The sequence below is a fragment of the Ambystoma mexicanum genome, chromosome 13, assembly GCF_040938575.1.
Source record: "Ambystoma mexicanum isolate Mex_15411 chromosome 13, UKY_AmexF1_1, whole genome shotgun sequence".
Lineage (NCBI taxonomy): Eukaryota > Metazoa > Chordata > Amphibia > Caudata > Ambystomatidae > Ambystoma > Ambystoma mexicanum.
The window spans coordinates 39,995,364-40,015,144 of record NC_090938.1 but is presented as its reverse complement, the minus strand read 5'-3'; the positions used below and the strand labels follow the sequence as shown (position 1 = coordinate 40,015,144).

The following is a 19,781-nucleotide window of genomic DNA, read 5'->3' as shown; positions in this document are numbered from 1 at the left end:
CAGACATGATAACCTGTTCAGTGGTTATTAACCACTTGAGAGTTCGCAGCCACTGCTTTTACTCACTGTGCCTTTCACAGATGGGTAATATCCATTTGCATATCAGTCTTTGTCCTGCCCAAGGGCAGTCCAGCACCGAAATACAATGGCAATTCCAATCTGAACGAGAGTACCACCAGCAACCCCATACACGTGTTTCACCCTTGTTGGGGATCATCAGTGAGGTGAAGCTGATGCCTCTCTAAGCACAGTGAGAGGGAGACCACGTCTGGTTGCCCCCAGGAGACCTAGGGTTACCAATCCCAGGTTCCTTAAACATTTTTACAAAGGTAGCGGGCGCCCCTCTCTCGCAAGAACAGACATGATAACCTGTTCAGTGGTTATTAACCACTTGAGAGTTCGCAGCCACTGCTTTTACTCACTGTGCCTTTCACAGATGGGTAATATCCATTTGCATATCAGTCTTTGTCCTGCCCAAGGGCAGTCCAGCACCGAAATACAATGGCAATTCCAATCTGAACGAGAGTACCACCAGCAACCCCATACACGTGTTTCACCCTTGTTGGGGATCATCAGTGAGGTGAAGCTGATGCCTCTCTAAGCACAGTGAGAGGGAGACCACGTCTGGTTGCCCCCAGGAGACCTAGGGTTACCAATCCCAGGTTCCTTAAACATTTTTACAAAGGTAGCGGGCGCCCCTCTCTCGCAAGAACAGACATGATAACCTGTTCAGTGGTTATTAACCACTTGAGAGTTCGCAGCCACTGCTTTTACTCACTGTGCCTTTCACAGATGGGTAATATCCATTTGCATATCAGTCTTTGTCCTGCCCAAGGGCAGTCCAGCACCGAAATACAATGGCAATTCCAATCTGAACGAGAGTACCACCAGCAACCCCATACACGTGTTTCACCCTTGTTGGGGATCATCAGTGAGGTGAAGCTGATGCCTCTCTAAGCACAGTGAGAGGGAGACCACGTCTGGTTGCCCCCAGGAGACCTAGGGTTACCAATCCCAGGTTCCTTAAACATTTTTACAAAGGTAGCGGGCGCCCCTCTCTCGCAAGAACAGACATGATAACCTGTTCAGTGGTTATTAACCACTTGAGAGTTCGCAGCCACTGCTTTTACTCACTGTGCCTTTCACAGATGGGTAATATCCATTTGCATATCAGTCTTTGTCCTGCCCAAGGGCAGTCCAGCACCGAAATACAATGGCAATTCCAATCTGAACGAGAGTACCACCAGCAACCCCATACACGTGTTTCACCCTTGTTGGGGATCATCAGTGAGGTGAAGCTGATGCCTCTCTAAGCACAGTGAGAGGGAGACGAGAGAGGGGCGCCCGCTACCTTTGTAAAACTATTTTTAAAGGAACCTGGGATTGGTAACCCTAGGTCTCCTGGGGGCAACCAGACGTGGTCTCCCTCTCACTGTGCTTAGAGAGGCATCAGCTTCACCTCACTGATGATCCCCAACAAGGGTGAAACACGTGTATGGGGTTGCTGGTGGTACTCTCGTTCAGATTGGAATTGCCATTGTATTTCGGTGCTGGACTGCCCCTGGGCAGGACAAAGACTGATGTGCAAATGGATATTACCCATCTGTGAAAGGCACAGTGAGTAAAAGCAGTGGCTGCGAACTCTCAAGTGGTTAATAACCACTGAACAGGTTATCATGTCTGTTCTTGCGAGAGAGGGGCGCCCGCTACCTTTGTAAAACTATTTTTAAAGGAACCTGGGATTGGTAACCCTAGGTCTCCTGGGGGCAACCAGACGTGGTCTCCCTCTCACTGTGCTTAGAGAGGCATCAGCTTCACCTCACTGATGATCCCCAACAAGGGTGAAACACGTGTATGGGGTTGCTGGTGGTACTCTCGTTCAGATTGGAATTGCCATTGTATTTCGGTGCTGGACTGCCCCTGGGCAGGACAAAGACTGATGTGCAAATGGATATTACCCATCTGTGAAAGGCACAGTGAGTAAAAGCAGTGGCTGCGAACTCTCAAGTGGTTAATAACCACTGAACAGGTTATCATGTCTGTTCTTGCGAGAGAGGGGCGCCCGCTACCTTTGTAAAACTATTTTTAAAGGAACCTGGGATTGGTAACCCTAGGTCTCCTGGGGGCAACCAGACGTGGTCTCCCTCTCACTGTGCTTAGAGAGGCATCAGCTTCACCTCACTGATGATCCCCAACAAGGGTGAAACACGTGTATGGGGTTGCTGGTGGTACTCTCGTTCAGATTGGAATTGCCATTGTATTTCGGTGCTGGACTGCCCCTGGGCAGGACAAAGACTGATGTGCAAATGGATATTACCCATCTGTGAAAGGCACAGTGAGTAAAAGCAGTGGCTGCGAACTCTCAAGTGGTTAATAACCACTGAACAGGTTATCATGTCTGTTCTTGCGAGAGAGGGGCGCCCGCTACCTTTGTAAAACTATTTTTAAAGGAACCTGGGATTGGTAACCCTAGGTCTCCTGGGGGCAACCAGACGTGGTCTCCCTCTCACTGTGCTTAGAGAGGCATCAGCTTCACCTCACTGATGATCCCCAACAAGGGTGAAACACGTGTATGGGGTTGCTGGTGGTACTCTCGTTCAGATTGGAATTGCCATTGTATTTCGGTGCTGGACTGCCCCTGGGCAGGACAAAGACTGATGTGCAAATGGATATTACCCATCTGTGAAAGGCACAGTGAGTAAAAGCAGTGGCTGCGAACTCTCAAGTGGTTAATAACCACTGAACAGGTTATCATGTCTGTTCTTGCGAGAGAGGGGCGCCCGCTACCTTTGTAAAACTATTTTTAAAGGAACCTGGGATTGGTAACCCTAGGTCTCCTGGGGGCAACCAGACGTGGTCTCCCTCTCACTGTGCTTAGAGAGGCATCAGCTTCACCTCACTGATGATCCCCAACAAGGGTGAAACACGTGTATGGGGTTGCTGGTGGTACTCTCGTTCAGATTGGAATTGCCATTGTATTTCGGTGCTGGACTGCCCCTGGGCAGGACAAAGACTGATGTGCAAATGGATATTACCCATCTGTGAAAGGCACAGTGAGTAAAAGCAGTGGCTGCGAACTCTCAAGTGGTTAATAACCACTGAACAGGTTATCATGTCTGTTCTTGCGAGAGAGGGGCGCCCGCTACCTTTGTAAAACTATTTTTAAAGGAACCTGGGATTGGTAACCCTAGGTCTCCTGGGGGCAACCAGACGTGGTCTCCCTCTCACTGTGCTTAGAGAGGCATCAGCTTCACCTCACTGATGATCCCCAACAAGGGTGAAACACGTGTATGGGGTTGCTGGTGGTACTCTCGTTCAGATTGGAATTGCCATTGTATTTCGGTGCTGGACTGCCCCTGGGCAGGACAAAGACTGATGTGCAAATGGATATTACCCATCTGTGAAAGGCACAGTGAGTAAAAGCAGTGGCTGCGAACTCTCAAGTGGTTAATAACCACTGAACAGGTTATCATGTCTGTTCTTGCGAGAGAGGGGCGCCCGCTACCTTTGTAAAACTATTTTTAAAGGAACCTGGGATTGGTAACCCTAGGTCTCCTGGGGGCAACCAGACGTGGTCTCCCTCTCACTGTGCTTAGAGAGGCATCAGCTTCACCTCACTGATGATCCCCAACAAGGGTGAAACACGTGTATGGGGTTGCTGGTGGTACTCTCGTTCAGATTGGAATTGCCATTGTATTTCGGTGCTGGACTGCCCCTGGGCAGGACAAAGACTGATGTGCAAATGGATATTACCCATCTGTGAAAGGCACAGTGAGTAAAAGCAGTGGCTGCGAACTCTCAAGTGGTTAATAACCACTGAACAGGTTATCATGTCTGTTCTTGCGAGAGAGGGGCGCCCGCTACCTTTGTAAAACTATTTTTAAAGGAACCTGGGATTGGTAACCCTAGGTCTCCTGGGGGCAACCAGACGTGGTCTCCCTCTCACTGTGCTTAGAGAGGCATCAGCTTCACCTCACTGATGATCCCCAACAAGGGTGAAACACGTGTATGGGGTTGCTGGTGGTACTCTCGTTCAGATTGGAATTGCCATTGTATTTCGGTGCTGGACTGCCCCTGGGCAGGACAAAGACTGATGTGCAAATGGATATTACCCATCTGTGAAAGGCACAGTGAGTAAAAGCAGTGGCTGCGAACTCTCAAGTGGTTAATAACCACTGAACAGGTTATCATGTCTGTTCTTGCGAGAGAGGGGCGCCCGCTACCTTTGTAAAACTATTTTTAAAGGAACCTGGGATTGGTAACCCTAGGTCTCCTGGGGGCAACCAGACGTGGTCTCCCTCTCACTGTGCTTAGAGAGGCATCAGCTTCACCTCACTGATGATCCCCAACAAGGGTGAAACACGTGTATGGGGTTGCTGGTGGTACTCTCGTTCAGATTGGAATTGCCATTGTATTTCGGTGCTGGACTGCCCCTGGGCAGGACAAAGACTGATGTGCAAATGGATATTACCCATCTGTGAAAGGCACAGTGAGTAAAAGCAGTGGCTGCGAACTCTCAAGTGGTTAATAACCACTGAACAGGTTATCATGTCTGTTCTTGCGAGAGAGGGGCGCCCGCTACCTTTGTAAAACTATTTTTAAAGGAACCTGGGATTGGTAACCCTAGGTCTCCTGGGGGCAACCAGACGTGGTCTCCCTCTCACTGTGCTTAGAGAGGCATCAGCTTCACCTCACTGATGATCCCCAACAAGGGTGAAACACGTGTATGGGGTTGCTGGTGGTACTCTCGTTCAGATTGGAATTGCCATTGTATTTCGGTGCTGGACTGCCCCTGGGCAGGACAAAGACTGATGTGCAAATGGATATTACCCATCTGTGAAAGGCACAGTGAGTAAAAGCAGTGGCTGCGAACTCTCAAGTGGTTAATAACCACTGAACAGGTTATCATGTCTGTTCTTGCGAGAGAGGGGCGCCCGCTACCTTTGTAAAACTATTTTTAAAGGAACCTGGGATTGGTAACCCTAGGTCTCCTGGGGGCAACCAGACGTGGTCTCCCTCTCACTGTGCTTAGAGAGGCATCAGCTTCACCTCACTGATGATCCCCAACAAGGGTGAAACACGTGTATGGGGTTGCTGGTGGTACTCTCGTTCAGATTGGAATTGCCATTGTATTTCGGTGCTGGACTGCCCCTGGGCAGGACAAAGACTGATGTGCAAATGGATATTACCCATCTGTGAAAGGCACAGTGAGTAAAAGCAGTGGCTGCGAACTCTCAAGTGGTTAATAACCACTGAACAGGTTATCATGTCTGTTCTTGCGAGAGAGGGGCGCCCGCTACCTTTGTAAAACTATTTTTAAAGGAACCTGGGATTGGTAACCCTAGGTCTCCTGGGGGCAACCAGACGTGGTCTCCTTCTCACTGTGCTTAGAGAGGCATCAGCTTCACCTCACTGATGATCCCCAACAAGGGTGAAACACGTGTATGGGGTTGCTGGTGGTACTCTCGTTCAGATTGGAATTGCCATTGTATTTCGGTGCTGGACTGCCCCTGGGCAGGACAAAGACTGATGTGCAAATGGATATTACCCATCTGTGAAAGGCACAGTGAGTAAAAGCAGTGGCTGCGAACTCTCAAGTGGTTAATAACCACTGAACAGGTTATCATGTCTGTTCTTGCGAGAGAGGGGCGCCCGCTACCTTTGTAAAACTATTTTTAAAGGAACCTGGGATTGGTAACCCTAGGTCTCCTGGGGGCAACCAGACGTGGTCTCCCTCTCACTGTGCTTAGAGAGGCATCAGCTTCACCTCACTGATGATCCCCAACAAGGGTGAAACACGTGTATGGGGTTGCTGGTGGTACTCTCGTTCAGATTGGAATTGCCATTGTATTTCGGTGCTGGACTGCCCCTGGGCAGGACAAAGACTGATGTGCAAATGGATATTACCCATCTGTGAAAGGCACAGTGAGTAAAAGCAGTGGCTGCGAACTCTCAAGTGGTTAATAACCACTGAACAGGTTATCATGTCTGTTCTTGCGAGAGAGGGGCGCCCGCTACCTTTGTAAAACTATTTTTAAAGGAACCTGGGATTGGTAACCCTAGGTCTCCTGGGGGCAACCAGACGTGGTCTCCCTCTCACTGTGCTTAGAGAGGCATCAGCTTCACCTCACTGATGATCCCCAACAAGGGTGAAACACGTGTATGGGGTTGCTGGTGGTACTCTCGTTCAGATTGGAATTGCCATTGTATTTCGGTGCTGGACTGCCCCTGGGCAGGACAAAGACTGATGTGCAAATGGATATTACCCATCTGTGAAAGGCACAGTGAGTAAAAGCAGTGGCTGCGAACTCTCAAGTGGTTAATAACCACTGAACAGGTTATCATGTCTGTTCTTGCGAGAGAGGGGCGCCCGCTACCTTTGTAAAACTATTTTTAAAGGAACCTGGGATTGGTAACCCTAGGTCTCCTGGGGGCAACCAGACGTGGTCTCCCTCTCACTGTGCTTAGAGAGGCATCAGCTTCACCTCACTGATGATCCCCAACAAGGGTGAAACACGTGTATGGGGTTGCTGGTGGTACTCTCGTTCAGATTGGAATTGCCATTGTATTTCGGTGCTGGACTGCCCCTGGGCAGGACAAAGACTGATGTGCAAATGGATATTACCCATCTGTGAAAGGCACAGTGAGTAAAAGCAGTGGCTGCGAACTCTCAAGTGGTTAATAACCACTGAACAGGTTATCATGTCTGTTCTTGCGAGAGAGGGGCGCCCGCTACCTTTGTAAAACTATTTTTAAAGGAACCTGGGATTGGTAACCCTAGGTCTCCTGGGGGCAACCAGACGTGGTCTCCCTCTCACTGTGCTTAGAGAGGCATCAGCTTCACCTCACTGATGATCCCCAACAAGGGTGAAACACGTGTATGGGGTTGCTGGTGGTACTCTCGTTCAGATTGGAATTGCCATTGTATTTCGGTGCTGGACTGCCCCTGGGCAGGACAAAGACTGATGTGCAAATGGATATTACCCATCTGTGAAAGGCACAGTGAGTAAAAGCAGTGGCTGCGAACTCTCAAGTGGTTAATAACCACTGAACAGGTTATCATGTCTGTTCTTGCGAGAGAGGGGCGCCCGCTACCTTTGTAAAACTATTTTTAAAGGAACCTGGGATTGGTAACCCTAGGTCTCCTGGGGGCAACCAGACGTGGTCTCCCTCTCACTGTGCTTAGAGAGGCATCAGCTTCACCTCACTGATGATCCCCAACAAGGGTGAAACACGTGTATGGGGTTGCTGGTGGTACTCTCGTTCAGATTGGAATTGCCATTGTATTTCGGTGCTGGACTGCCCCTGGGCAGGACAAAGACTGATGTGCAAATGGATATTACCCATCTGTGAAAGGCACAGTGAGTAAAAGCAGTGGCTGCGAACTCTCAAGTGGTTAATAACCACTGAACAGGTTATCATGTCTGTTCTTGCGAGAGAGGGGCGCCCGCTACCTTTGTAAAACTATCCTCTATAAAGAAGCCAGACCCCCGCAGCCCCACGCGTCTCAACGCTGCTACTAGCAGTGATCGGACGTGTGTTCCGAACCTTCTCTAGTGCTACTTGCTATCCCCTGGCCCCTGGATTCCCTTCTTCCGACTTCTTCCCTCTTTTCTACTTCCCGGAATCCCTGTGCCGCTTCCGCGCGTCCCCAACACCTTCTTGAATACTCCTCGAGTTTCCCGTGATCCTGGACATCAAAGCTGAACGTAATCTGGAAGCCGAGGACAGCCGAGCGGGCTTATTTAAGTCCCGAACCATACGAAAGAAGACTCCAACTAAGGAGGACATCAGGCAACATAGACAGGTGAGAAGGGGGGAAACCTGTGACAGATTGAGACGCCACCTGACCGAAGTCGATACAGACATGGAGGCGGCCATCCAGGATCTTATGTGTGGCATGCAAGAACTATCGACCTAAGTACAGAACTTGAAAGCGGAGAATGCCGCGCTGAAACAATTGGTACTCTCACGCGACTCTGCCTCAAAGGACAGCGTGCTATTGGGCGGCATTGTTGACAAATATGACGGCTGTGCAAAAACCCTCCGAGGATTCCTGGATTCTTGTTTGGTCCACTTTACCTTTAAACCTTATTATTTTTCCACCCCCAGGGCTAAAGTGGTCTTTATTATTTCTCACCTCTCCGGGAATGCCTTAGCCTGGGCCACACCATTAGTTAACACCGGAGATTCTCTTTTGGATGATTATGATGGATTCATTCAAGCACTAAAAACTATGTTTGACCGCCCAGAACAGGTCTTTAGTGCTCAAGAAGGTTTACTCGATTTCCAGCAAGGCTCTCAGGACATGCTCACCTACGTAACTCGATTCAAGCAATTGGCTAAAGAAGCGGGTTGGCCTTCTGAAGCTTGCTTCACCCTCTTTCGAAGAGGGCTAAATGAAGATGTTAAGGATGAATTATCCAGGGTAGCACGTCTTAGTTCTTACCATGCACTTATGGATCTTGCTCTACAGATTGATTTCCGCATCCAGGAAAGGAAGGCAGAGAAAAGGAAGACCAAGTCAACCATCCAAAAAAATCCTCTTGTGAGCCCTTCAATATCCGAAGATTCTCCTGCTCCTACAAATGAACCCGAACCCATGCAGCTAGGGGCCTTCCGTGGACCCATATCCCCCCAAGAAAGGCTGAGTAGGATCCATACTGGCTTATGCATGTACTGTGCCTCGGACAAGCATTTAGTCAGAGAATGTCCCTTAGCCCCTCCATGGCGTTCGGGAAATGCCAGCTCCCGATCCTAGATGGAGCTTAGTTTCGGGAGAGAGATGCAGGCTCCACATCTATACCATCCTTGAACTCTCCTGGACAAAACTCCCTGGTAGTCTTGCAGGCTTTTCTATCGTCATCTAAGAAGGAATCCTACCACATTCTGGCACTAGTGGACTGTGGGGCCATGGGAATATTCACAGATCAGGAATGGGTCCTTAACCACAATATTCCTTACGAATCCCGGAACATCCAGCAACCTGTAGACGCAATTGATGGAAGACCTCTTTCTTCTGGACCCATAACCCTTCAGACTAAGGGAATTGAGCTTGCTATAAACCATCACCGAGAAAGGATAAAGTTTGACATCATTAAATCAGCCCATTACCCAATGGTTTTGGGAATGCCCTGGCTACAAAAACACAACCCATACATCAATTGGACAGCTGGTTCCCTGTTCCTAAGTTCCGAATTTTGCATGTCCCATTGTCTGCTCCAGGATCCTTCACCGACAACATCAGAAGAACATTCAACAACTCAGCAAGATCCTCTTATGGTCTCCAACATCATCCAGGTTCCTAAAACTTACCAGGAATACCCTGATGTGTTCTCTTCTGCTATTGTCCAAGCCCTGCCTCCCCATAGGCCTGAGGACTGTGCTATTGAAACTGAACCTTCAGCCGTGATTCCCTTTGGAAGGATGTTTATTCTGTCTGAACCAGAGAAAAAGGCCCTTTGTGACTACCTAGATACAAACCTAAAAAACGGCACCATACGCCCATCCAAGTCTCCGGCTGGAGCTTCATTATTTTTTGTTCCTAAAAAAGACACCAAGAAACTCAGACCTCATCTTGATTATCGAGGTCTTAATCAGTGCACCCTTAAGGATCATTATCCATTACCCTTGATCTCGGATATCCTGGAAGCCGTAAGAGGAGCCGTAATATTCACCAAATTGGATCTTAGGGGTGCTTATCACTTGATTCGTATTAGAGAAGGTGACGAATGGAAGACAGCCTTCAGAACACCCTTTGGTCATTATGAATACTTGGTCATGCCCTTTGGACTCTCTAATGCTCCAGCAATCTTCCAACACTTTATGGACCAGGTGTTTTCGGATATGCTATTTCTTTTCGTCATCGTCTACTTGGACGATATTTTGATATTCTCTAAGGATCCTCTCAAGCATGAAGAACATGTTAAATCAGTGTTACAACGGCTACGCGAACACAAGCTTCTAGCAAAACCCGAGAAATGCCTTTTTCATGTTTCCACTGTTCACTATCTAGGATTTGTCCTTAGCCCAGATGGCATAGGCATGGATCAATCCATGGTTAAAGCCATACTATCCTGGCCAACTCCGACCTCTGTAAAACAGATCCAATCTTTCCTGGGCTTGGCCAATTTCTATCGGAAGTTTATACCATCCTTCTCCGAGATTGTCCAACCGATCATCTCCTTGTTGAAGAAAGATACTCCCTATCGTTGGACCCCAGCCCAGGAGAAGGCCTTCCAACGCCTAAAAACAGAATTTACACAAGCCCCCATCCTGGTTCAACCTGATATAAATCGACCATTCCTAGTGGAAACAGATGCCTCTAACTATGCCATCGGAGCAGTTCTGAAACAGGAACTAGATGACGGGCTGGAACATCCGATTGCCTATCTTTCACGGACATTGACCTCCAGTGAAACTCATTACACAGTCTTAGAAAAGGAACTTCTAGCCATCCGTCAAGCCTTCACCGAGTGGCGCCATTTACTTCTAGGAGCTAAACATCCTGTCCAGGTTCGGACAGACCATTGAAATCTCCAAGTGTTACAGGCCCTGGAATGCAGGAACAGCCGTCAGGCCCATTGGGCGTTCTTCTTTGCTCAATACCAATTCCAAATTCACCATGTTCCGGGAACACAAAACGTAATTGCTGACGCCTTGTCTCGGCGGCCTGACTATGAACCTTCTGATGACCGAGCATTTCCCAAGATGTTTCCCCACACAATAATTGTAGCCCAGGCGACCAGCCTCCTAGATGAAGTCCGCAGTCAGACTCAATCCTCGGAACTCTGGAAAGGTATCTCGGACAGGAACCAGTGGAAACTGAAGAGCAAAGATGGATACTTGTTCAAAGACAATGCCTTGGTCATCCAACACAAAAACTACAGCAAAGGATAATAAATCTATGTCACGATACTCTTTACTCCGGGCATCGTGGTATTACCAACACCCTTCGATTAATACAAAGGCAATTTTGGTGGCATGGAGTGAAAACTGATATACAAAGGTATATCCAGGCATGCTCTGTCTGTAATCAAAACACACATGACAACAAGAGACCAGGGGGTCTATTGCAGCAACCTTCACTTCCAACAAGGCCTTGGGAATTCATAGCAACAGACTTCATTGTGGAATTACCACCTTCCAGGGGATACACAACCATCATGGTCACCATTGATTTGTTCACCCATGTGGACCATTTTACACCTCTGTTTAAACTGCCATCCTCGTCAGAACTTGCTGGAATTTTCCTGGAACACATATTCCGACTGCATGGACTTCCTTTAACATCATATCAGATAGAGGGCCCCAATACATTTCTCAGTTCTGGAAACATCTTTGCCAAATACTAGGAATCCAACGCGATCTTTCCTCAGGATATCATCCCCAAACCAACGGAGCCACAGAGGGCGTAAACCAAACCTTGGAACAATACCTCTGTTGTTTCGCTACCAAGGTCCAAGACGATTGGTCCCTCTTAATACCAGTTGCAGAATTTGCCTATAATAATTCGGACCACTCTGCTATTAAGACCAGTCCTTTTTTCTGTAGCCAAGGATTCCACCCTTCGGTGCTACCCTCCATCCTTCCTCATCCAACACCAGTTCCAACAGTCGATTCCAGGATTTAAATGCTCATTAATGTTCAAAGAGAAGCCAAAGAACAATTAGAAAAGGCCAGGACCCAGACAAAACTGTATGCGTATTCCAAACGAAGACCAAGCCCCTCCTACACAATAGGGGATAAGGTTTGGCTGTCCTCGAACCTGCTACCACAGCATTTGTTACCAAATAAATTGGCTCCTCTATATTATGGCACATTCCTTATAAAGGAAATCATCAACCCAGTGGCCTACCGACTCAAGCTTCCAGACTCCTTGAAGAAAATCCACCCAGTCTTTCACACGTCCTTAATAAAGCCATATGTTCAGACCTTTCGAACTAACCTTCGGCCCAAACCAGTACTCATCAATGACCAACTGGAGTATGAGGTCTCCAGGATTTGCGAATCTAGATATAGACGTGGCAAACTCCAGTACCTGGTGGAGTGGAAAGGATATCCCCCCAGTGAAGGCACTTGGGAACCTTTCTCAAATCTAAATACCCCCCAGGCTACTCAGAAGGTTCCATCTCATACACCCGGGCAAACCCGGTGGAACGAGTTTCCGGAGGAGGCATGCTGTCATGAACCATCGAACTCGCCCCTTCTGGGCTTCCTGGTCCCTGTCACGTCGGGCCTTACACTCCATAATACTACCAACATGGCGGCAAGCTCAGCACGCTGCTCGCCAGTCTTCACGTTCTACTCAGCGTCCTCTATAACGAAGCCACACCCACGCGGCCCTGCGTGTCTCACCGCTGCTACTAGCTGTGATCGGACATGTGTTCCGAACCTTCTCTAGTGCTACTTGCTATCCCCTGGCCCATGGATTCCCTTCTTCCAACTTCTTCCCTCTTTTCTACTTCCCGGAATCCCTGTGCCACTTCCGTGCACCCCCAACACCTTCTTGAATACTCCTGGAGTTTCCCGTGGTCCTGGACATCGAAGGTGAACGTAATCTGGAAGCCGAAGACGGCCGAGCGGGCTTATTTAAGTCCCGAACCATACGAAAGAAGACTCCACCTAAGGAGGACATCAGGCAACATAGACAGGTGAGAAGGGGGGAAACCTGTGACAACTGGTGCCCCGGAAGATGATTCATCACAGCACCGGTGCCCTGGAAGTTGATTCATCACAGCACTGGTGCCCCGGAAGTTGATTCATCACAGCACTGGTACCCTGGAAGTTGATTCATCACAGCACTGGTGCTCAGGAAGTTGATTCATCACAGCACTGGTGCCCCGGAAATTGATTCATCACAGCACTGGTGCCCTGGAAATTGATTCATCACAGCACTGGTGCCCTGGAAGTTGATTCATCACAGCACTGGTGCCCCTGAAGTTGATTCATCACAGCACTGGTGCCCTGGAAGTGGATTCATCACAGCACTGGTGCCCTGGAAGTGGATTCATCACATTGCTCCCTCACCAACCCCACAGCACTAGGGTCAGCCCAAACCAGCCCCCACCACCCAGCAAGCTACCAGGGAAAATCCCTGTAGCCATGTTTGGAGGGATCTGTACATGGCACAAGCACTCCACATTGTGATTCTCACTATCTCATGTTAGGGCTGTTTATAAAGTGCAGCATTTACCCATAGGCCTCTAGGTGCGGTGAGAGACCGAAGATAACTTCAATAGATTCCTGTAATGTGAAGAGTTTGAGTGCTTCTAGGATGATAATGGAGATTGTTACACAAGACTGTGGCCAGAAAGAGAAAAGACTCCACCTGAGCAGGACCTAAGCAATTGTGAGTCTCATACATGTCTCATTGATGGCCCGATTGAAGGCTAATTCGGAGGTGTGTGCAAAACGATAAAGTGTTGTTCAATGGAGGAAGAACACTTCTTTGTAAAAGCACCATACGCTGTGACAGAAAGAGTGTGGGGACGGACTTCTAAAGCATTCTCCTTGCTGAATACTGCTTAAAATGCAAGACCTGTGATGTTTCCTTACCATCTACTGCACACGTCTCTCCTGTACACGGGGGGCATTTACCAGGAGGGCAGCACCACTTTTCGGATTTACTGAAGGCTCAACGACCCTTTCATGACTCTTAAAAGTGGCCGACTTTTCATAAATGCACGCGCCGCCCTCACAAGCTCCCCTCTGATCCCCCCACCCCACCCACCTCAGAATGGCGGGGCTGGAAACTGGTGGAGAGCAGTGGTAGAAGTATAGACCAACAAAGTAGTGCAATGATGTTCCCTCTGTCCTGCCCCTTTTCTGCCCCGCCCCCTTGTGTGCTCCCCATACTCACTGTCACCCCCTGCCCCCACCCCCAATCCACTAATTCCTGGGTCCTGACTTTACTCCACCTCAGTGTGTTTTACAACAGTTCTCACAAGACGGCATGTAAATGAACACCATTAGTGTCATAGCCCCCCTCAGCAGGCAGCTTTATGCAGCCCCCCCCCTTCCAATCACCCACCATTGGCACCTCTAAAGGGACATGGCCAGGACAAAAGGCACACACAGCCCTCCCATTACGTGAAATACCGCTGCGCCTGCACCAATTCCTAGATGGCTGGGAATGGGCTGCACGTCCCAAATTTACCAAGCCAATCCAACACCTGAGAGATAAGGCAACGAGCTGTGACACTGACGGTTACCAGCAGGGCCCAGGTTCTAATCCCCAGTAGGGGGGAAAAGGTTTTTTTCTTAATTAAAAAAAACAATGGCAGCCTTCCCTAACGTCCTGTAACGGTACTCCAGGTCACAAAGTCAGAGCAAGTCGTACCCTTAGTTCTCGCCCAATATCACTACGTTTCGCCAGGGCTCAGAACCGGGCCCTAAGATCATTGGGTATCAATTGAACCTAATTTCTTCCCATTCAGAAGGGTGAAAGGACTGGGGCAGTGGTTGCAAGCTTGCCAGTGGCTCCTCATTTCATCCCCCTCGCAAGGATGGAGTCCGCAGCTGGCATGCATCTTCCAGATGGCCTGAGAGGCCCGCGGCACTGGGAGCAGCAGCTGCGCGCTTTCCAGGCCGTGCCTTCATTGTTACACTGGTGTTATAATGCCCGGCAGCTGCCAGGGCTCTACCCCACCTCGGAATGGAGAGGCTTTGCCCCATTTTACGGCAGCCCTGGCCTGGCCTGTCATGGATGTGGAATCAGGGTGGCACCTAGACAAACATTTCAGGGGGCGGTCGAGTGCTTCAGGTGTTGGGAGGGGCGCTGACTATGGAGACTGCGGGGGCGGGACAGACTTACTTGTGTGGGGGCATCTAACTTCTTTACACATTCTAACAAGACTAATTTGGTGCAGCAACAATGTTACAGTTTCCTCTCCCTTCACCTCCTGCCCGCCTTACCCTTCCAATCACTCCCCTGTGTGCTAGCCATCACCATGATTTAAATTGCCTGACAGTGTATACATTCGAACCCCGTTGCTTACAACAACATGCTTTACATCAGTAATGGTTGGGCCTCTGTTAACTGTACACCCACGGCTTTGTAGGTCAGACAGGTCGAGTTCATTTAACACGAACTTTCGGAGGGTTGGGAAGCTGGGGGGGTGGTGAGGATAAAACTCAAAGCTGTGTGAGTGTGTGGAATAAACCCGTGATTAACCCGGGCCAGTATGCACGGGGATGGTGCTTCCAGAGCCGTTTAAGGGCTGTCCGAGCTGGGTGCAGAGGCCTAACAGGAAATCTCCAGTGTTCCCCACAGGCCAGTCCGCCCCTACCCAGGGTGCAGAGGCCTACTGGGAAATCTCCAGCGTTCCCCACAGGCCAGTCCAACCCTGCCCAGGGTGCAGACGCCCAGGAAATCTCTAGTGTTACCCACCCCTACCCAGGGTGCAGAGGCCTACTGGGAAATCTCCAGTGTTCCCCACAGGCCAGTCCACCCCTGCCCAGGCTGCTGAGGCCTACTGAGAAATCTCCAGTGTTCCCCACAGGCCAGTCCACCCCTGCCCAGGGTGCAGAGGCCTAACAGGAAATCTCCAGTGTTCCCCACAGGCCAGTCCACCCCTGCCCAGGCTGCTGAGGCCTACTGGGAAATCTCCAGTGTTCCCCACAGGCCAGTCCACCCCTGCCCAGGCTGCTGAGGCCTACTGGGAAATCTCCAGCGTTCCCCACATGGCAGTCCACCCCTGCCCACGGTGCAGAGGCCCGGGAAATCTCTAGTGTTCCCTATAGGCCAGTCCACCAGTGTCTGAGCACCTTCCTCACCCTGGAGGTGTGACTTGTATTCAGGACCGCAGCACTGACCTGGACGGGTCGAGATCCATGGGGCGGAAGGATGGGGAGGGGGGTGGGGTCTTGTACAGGAACTTTCATACAATCCATAAACTATCTGATATTGGGTCATGGGGCTCCGCGCTGGTCATTAGGACAGATTTTCCGGGATCCCGCCAAAAACGTTACCCCACATCTCGAATCCGGGAAGTCTATTTGCACCCTTCAAGGTTTTCAGAATTTTGGATCTGCTTTTCTTGCAGATGCCAGGATTCAAACACATGTCGTTGGAAACAAGGTCGAGGGACCTGCACATGAGAGCACTTAACCAGTCAGGATATCTGGGAATTTGCCTGCTAGGATTGTGCTCTGCAGAAAATATTGTTGTACGGCTTAAACGGCGTGCACCTTTTATACTTTGCATGCAACATTACGGGAAACGCTCCTCTCTTGGGTTATTTTGCAGGTGTTCATAATTAATCTCCTGAGAGGAAAATGATTATTTATGGGGGGCTAAGAAACATCGCCCGAGTGCCCCTCCTACCCTAATGAAGACCCCCATGCCAAGCCCCCCCACTCCAGCCGGTTTGGATCCCACAGAAACTATTTTGCATCTCCAGCCCTGACAGGGCTCGCTTCTGTCACCTCAGGTCTGAAAGCCACTGCAAGACCCTACCCCTGAGGGGGCACAGTACTGGCGACTCCCAAAGCCAGGGCACGTGGGTCCTCCTGGCTGCCTGAAGTGCAGCTATTCATGGGTCTCACCAAGTCTGGGCGGCTCACCCCTGGACTTGGCATCGATTCACCCCTGTCCAGAGGTCCGTGGGCACACACCCTAGGCACTGTGTGCCACAGCAGATGATGGGTCCATCTTCTGGAGACCAGCTCTGCCTTACAGGAAACGTCTCCACATTAGTACAACCTCCAGCAGGCCCTGAGATTGCAAGAAACCCAGCCCCACTCCAGAAAAGCAGTCTAAACCATCCTGGGACAGGTTGACATCCAGAGAGTGTGAAAAGTCTAGTTTGCTTTTTATTTTGATAAAATAAAATGATGCCGGTATTTCTGTTTCTGAAAGACAAGTCTGCAAATTAGGCCCCCTTTTCATAAATGCTCGAAGGCAAAATGGTAGTGCACATGTGTCTGCTGAGAATAGCCTCCTTGCGCCCACAGCGCCAGCCCTTCAGTGGCAAAGGGCAGGTTCAACAGTCACATGTGCATTCCTGACACCTGCTGGGTCACAAAGTTGCTGCAGGCAGAATTGTTTTTTTATCTACTATACCTCACTGCTAGTGACATTTGCCTCTTGGTGAGTAGGAAATAGTGTTCTGTGAGCATGTGTACAATTGAGGATGTAAGTGAGTATTAACTTGCACATTTTCCCCCCTTTATCGTGCTTGGCTTTAAGAGCTTTTCACAAATTTATCACAGCATTTAAAGAGCAATTTCATACACGTAACATAATTTAGAAAGAGCATGCATAATTTATTACATAATCAAATTCATGAACGTTTTTTCCTCTTAAAAGCCCTTATCAAGGATATCACAAAAAAATACACATTACCACCATAATCCGCTATAACTCATCTTCGTCTTGAATCATAATAAAAAACATAAAAAAAATCAATCTTATTAAACTCAATTTGATGCTCACATTTGACCCTTCCAAGATCATCTTCTAAATTACGCCCTTCCGTAATTACAAAATTCATTAACAATTCTCCCAAATAAATTTGTCACAAATCGATCAGGCAGGTTAGAGAACCAGACTTGATACGCTATTGCTATGATATGAAATGGCATTTATAACGCGCCTGTACACAAGTGTTTCGAGGCGCCACAATACAAAGAAGGGGAAATAAGGGAGGACAAAACAATGATCTTACTAGGTCTTGTGTCATTCAGATCGCACAGGGCAGGGAAGGGGAGAAGTGCCGGGGGGAGGGGAAGAGAGAAGTGCAGGTAAATCAATAAGTGCAGCCAGCAGGTGGCTCATAAGTGCAGAGAGAAGGGACTGTAGGTTTGCAGATACAGACCCTTAAGGGCTGGGTAGCCCAGAGGCAGTGCGAGGGCAGCTGGACATGCAGGAGCCTGGGCCCAGAGTTCACAGGGTGACCAGTGCCCGGAGCGCTCAGGTGTATCGGCAGGGGAGAGGAAAAGAGAAAGCGGAAGCTAAAAGAAAGGTCTTGAGTCATTTCCAGAAGTGGAGGTGGTTTTGCTCAAGTTTGAGAGAGGCAGGGAGGCTTTTCCCCGTTGGAGGCCCCGCCGAGGAGAGAGATCTGCCCCCAACTCTCTGCTTGCAGAAGCATCTGACCATCAGAGAGTTGGAGGTGGATGAGTGGAGAGCTCGAGAAGGAAGATGTTTTGGAAGAGAACGTTGGAGGTAGAGCGGCCTTAGGCCCCAGAGAGCCTTACGAACGATGCAGAGGGTCTTCAACTTGATCCTTGCAGCCACATGGAGCAAGTCAAGAGATTTCAGTGCTGGAGAGATACGATCCCTGGGCTTGAGGCCAAGGGCAAGTCTCACAGTCCTGTTCAGGATAAGTTGTAAAGGTTGAAGAGTAGAGGCAGGCAGATTTAGAAAGAGGCTGTTGCAGTAGTCCGGCCTAGAGAGGACCAGAGCTCTGGAGACAGTGAGGTTCTGGGGAAAAGTAAGAAAAAGGAAGAATACCTCTGAAGAGGTGCAGCTGGTAGTGGACCTTCTTCACTAGGTCTGTGATGTGAGGAGAGAAGTAGAGAGTGGAGTCGAAGATGACACCAAGGTTCTTAGCCTCACAGGAAGGAGCAGGAAGAGGGCCCTGAGTGGGCAGCCAGAGAGAGCCGAAAGGAGGGAACAGGTGTCTCAATGAGGAGGAACTCAGTCTTACTGGCATTAAGGCAGAGTTCGTTGGTGGAATACCATTCCTGAATTTCGGTCAGAGAGGCTGGTATGAGAGAGGGAGCAGAGGTGGCCGAGGGGAGCCTGAAAGAGAGCTCGGTGTCATCCGCATAACACTAAAAGTTGGAGCAGAACACAGCAATGCGGTGGGCGAAAGGTGCCAGGTATTGGTTGAACAACCAGGTTGAGAGGTTAGACCCTTGGGGAACACCCCAGGTTGAGAGAGAGAAGAGAGGAAAGACCCTAGTTGGACCTGAGAGGGTCGATCCGTGAGAAAGGAGGTCAACCAGGGCACGGCCTGATTGCTGATATGCAGGTCGTCACTGAGGCATTTGAGCAGGATGGCAGGGTTGACCGTGTCAAAAGAAGACGATAGATCCAGGAGAATGAGGACATGAGGGATATTAGAGTCAAGATTGGAGAGCAGGTCTTCACAGGTATTCAGGAGAGCAGTTTCCATGCTTCTGGCAGCTCTGTAGCCAGACTGGTGGTCGTGGAGGCAACCAACAGATTCAGTATGTAGATTAAGCTGGGAGATGGACAGATTTTCTAAAGGTTTGCCCAGGAAAGGAGTGATGGAGATAGGGCGATAGCCACAGAGGAAGGCCCGGCTGAGGGCTTTTTTTAGAAGGGGGTGCACAAGGAAGTGCTTAAGGGGAAGGGGAAGTTACAGTGGCAAAGGAGTGATTGAAGAAATCGGCCAAGGCTGGAGCAAGTGTGTCGATGTGGTCCTTGATGGTTCTGGATGAGCAGGGGAGAACCTGCTTTGACAAGACTTTAAGAGATCAGACTAGTCTAAAAACATTGCAAGGGGTGAACAGGGGAAAGGAGGAGAGACAGCCTCAGACGGGCCAGGAGTGAAATAGGAGCAAGAAGAGGTAGAGGAAGAGAGGGTGGATAGGATGTCATGAGTTTTAGTGATGAAATGAGAAGCCAAGGCTGCACAGAGGGCCTCGGAGGGAACAGGAGAGGAGTACTGGTGATTACAGTATTGAGTTGTTTGGGAAAGTCTATGGGCAGGTTAGTGAACCAGGCCTGATAAGAGACTAGAGAGCTACATTTCTGTTGCACAGCGAGAGGAAGAGGATTCCTCCAGAGGGATTTTTTAAGGGGTGAAGCA

The 19,781-nt window shown here is 49.4% G+C and overlaps 1 protein-coding gene across 14 annotated transcripts in view; it reads right to left on the bottom strand.

Moving 5' to 3' along the window:
- Positions 1 to 19,781, bottom strand: part of NFASC (neurofascin) — a 687,691-nt gene that overhangs the window by 495,438 nt on the left and 172,472 nt on the right. The gene's annotated exons all lie outside the window — the stretch shown is intronic.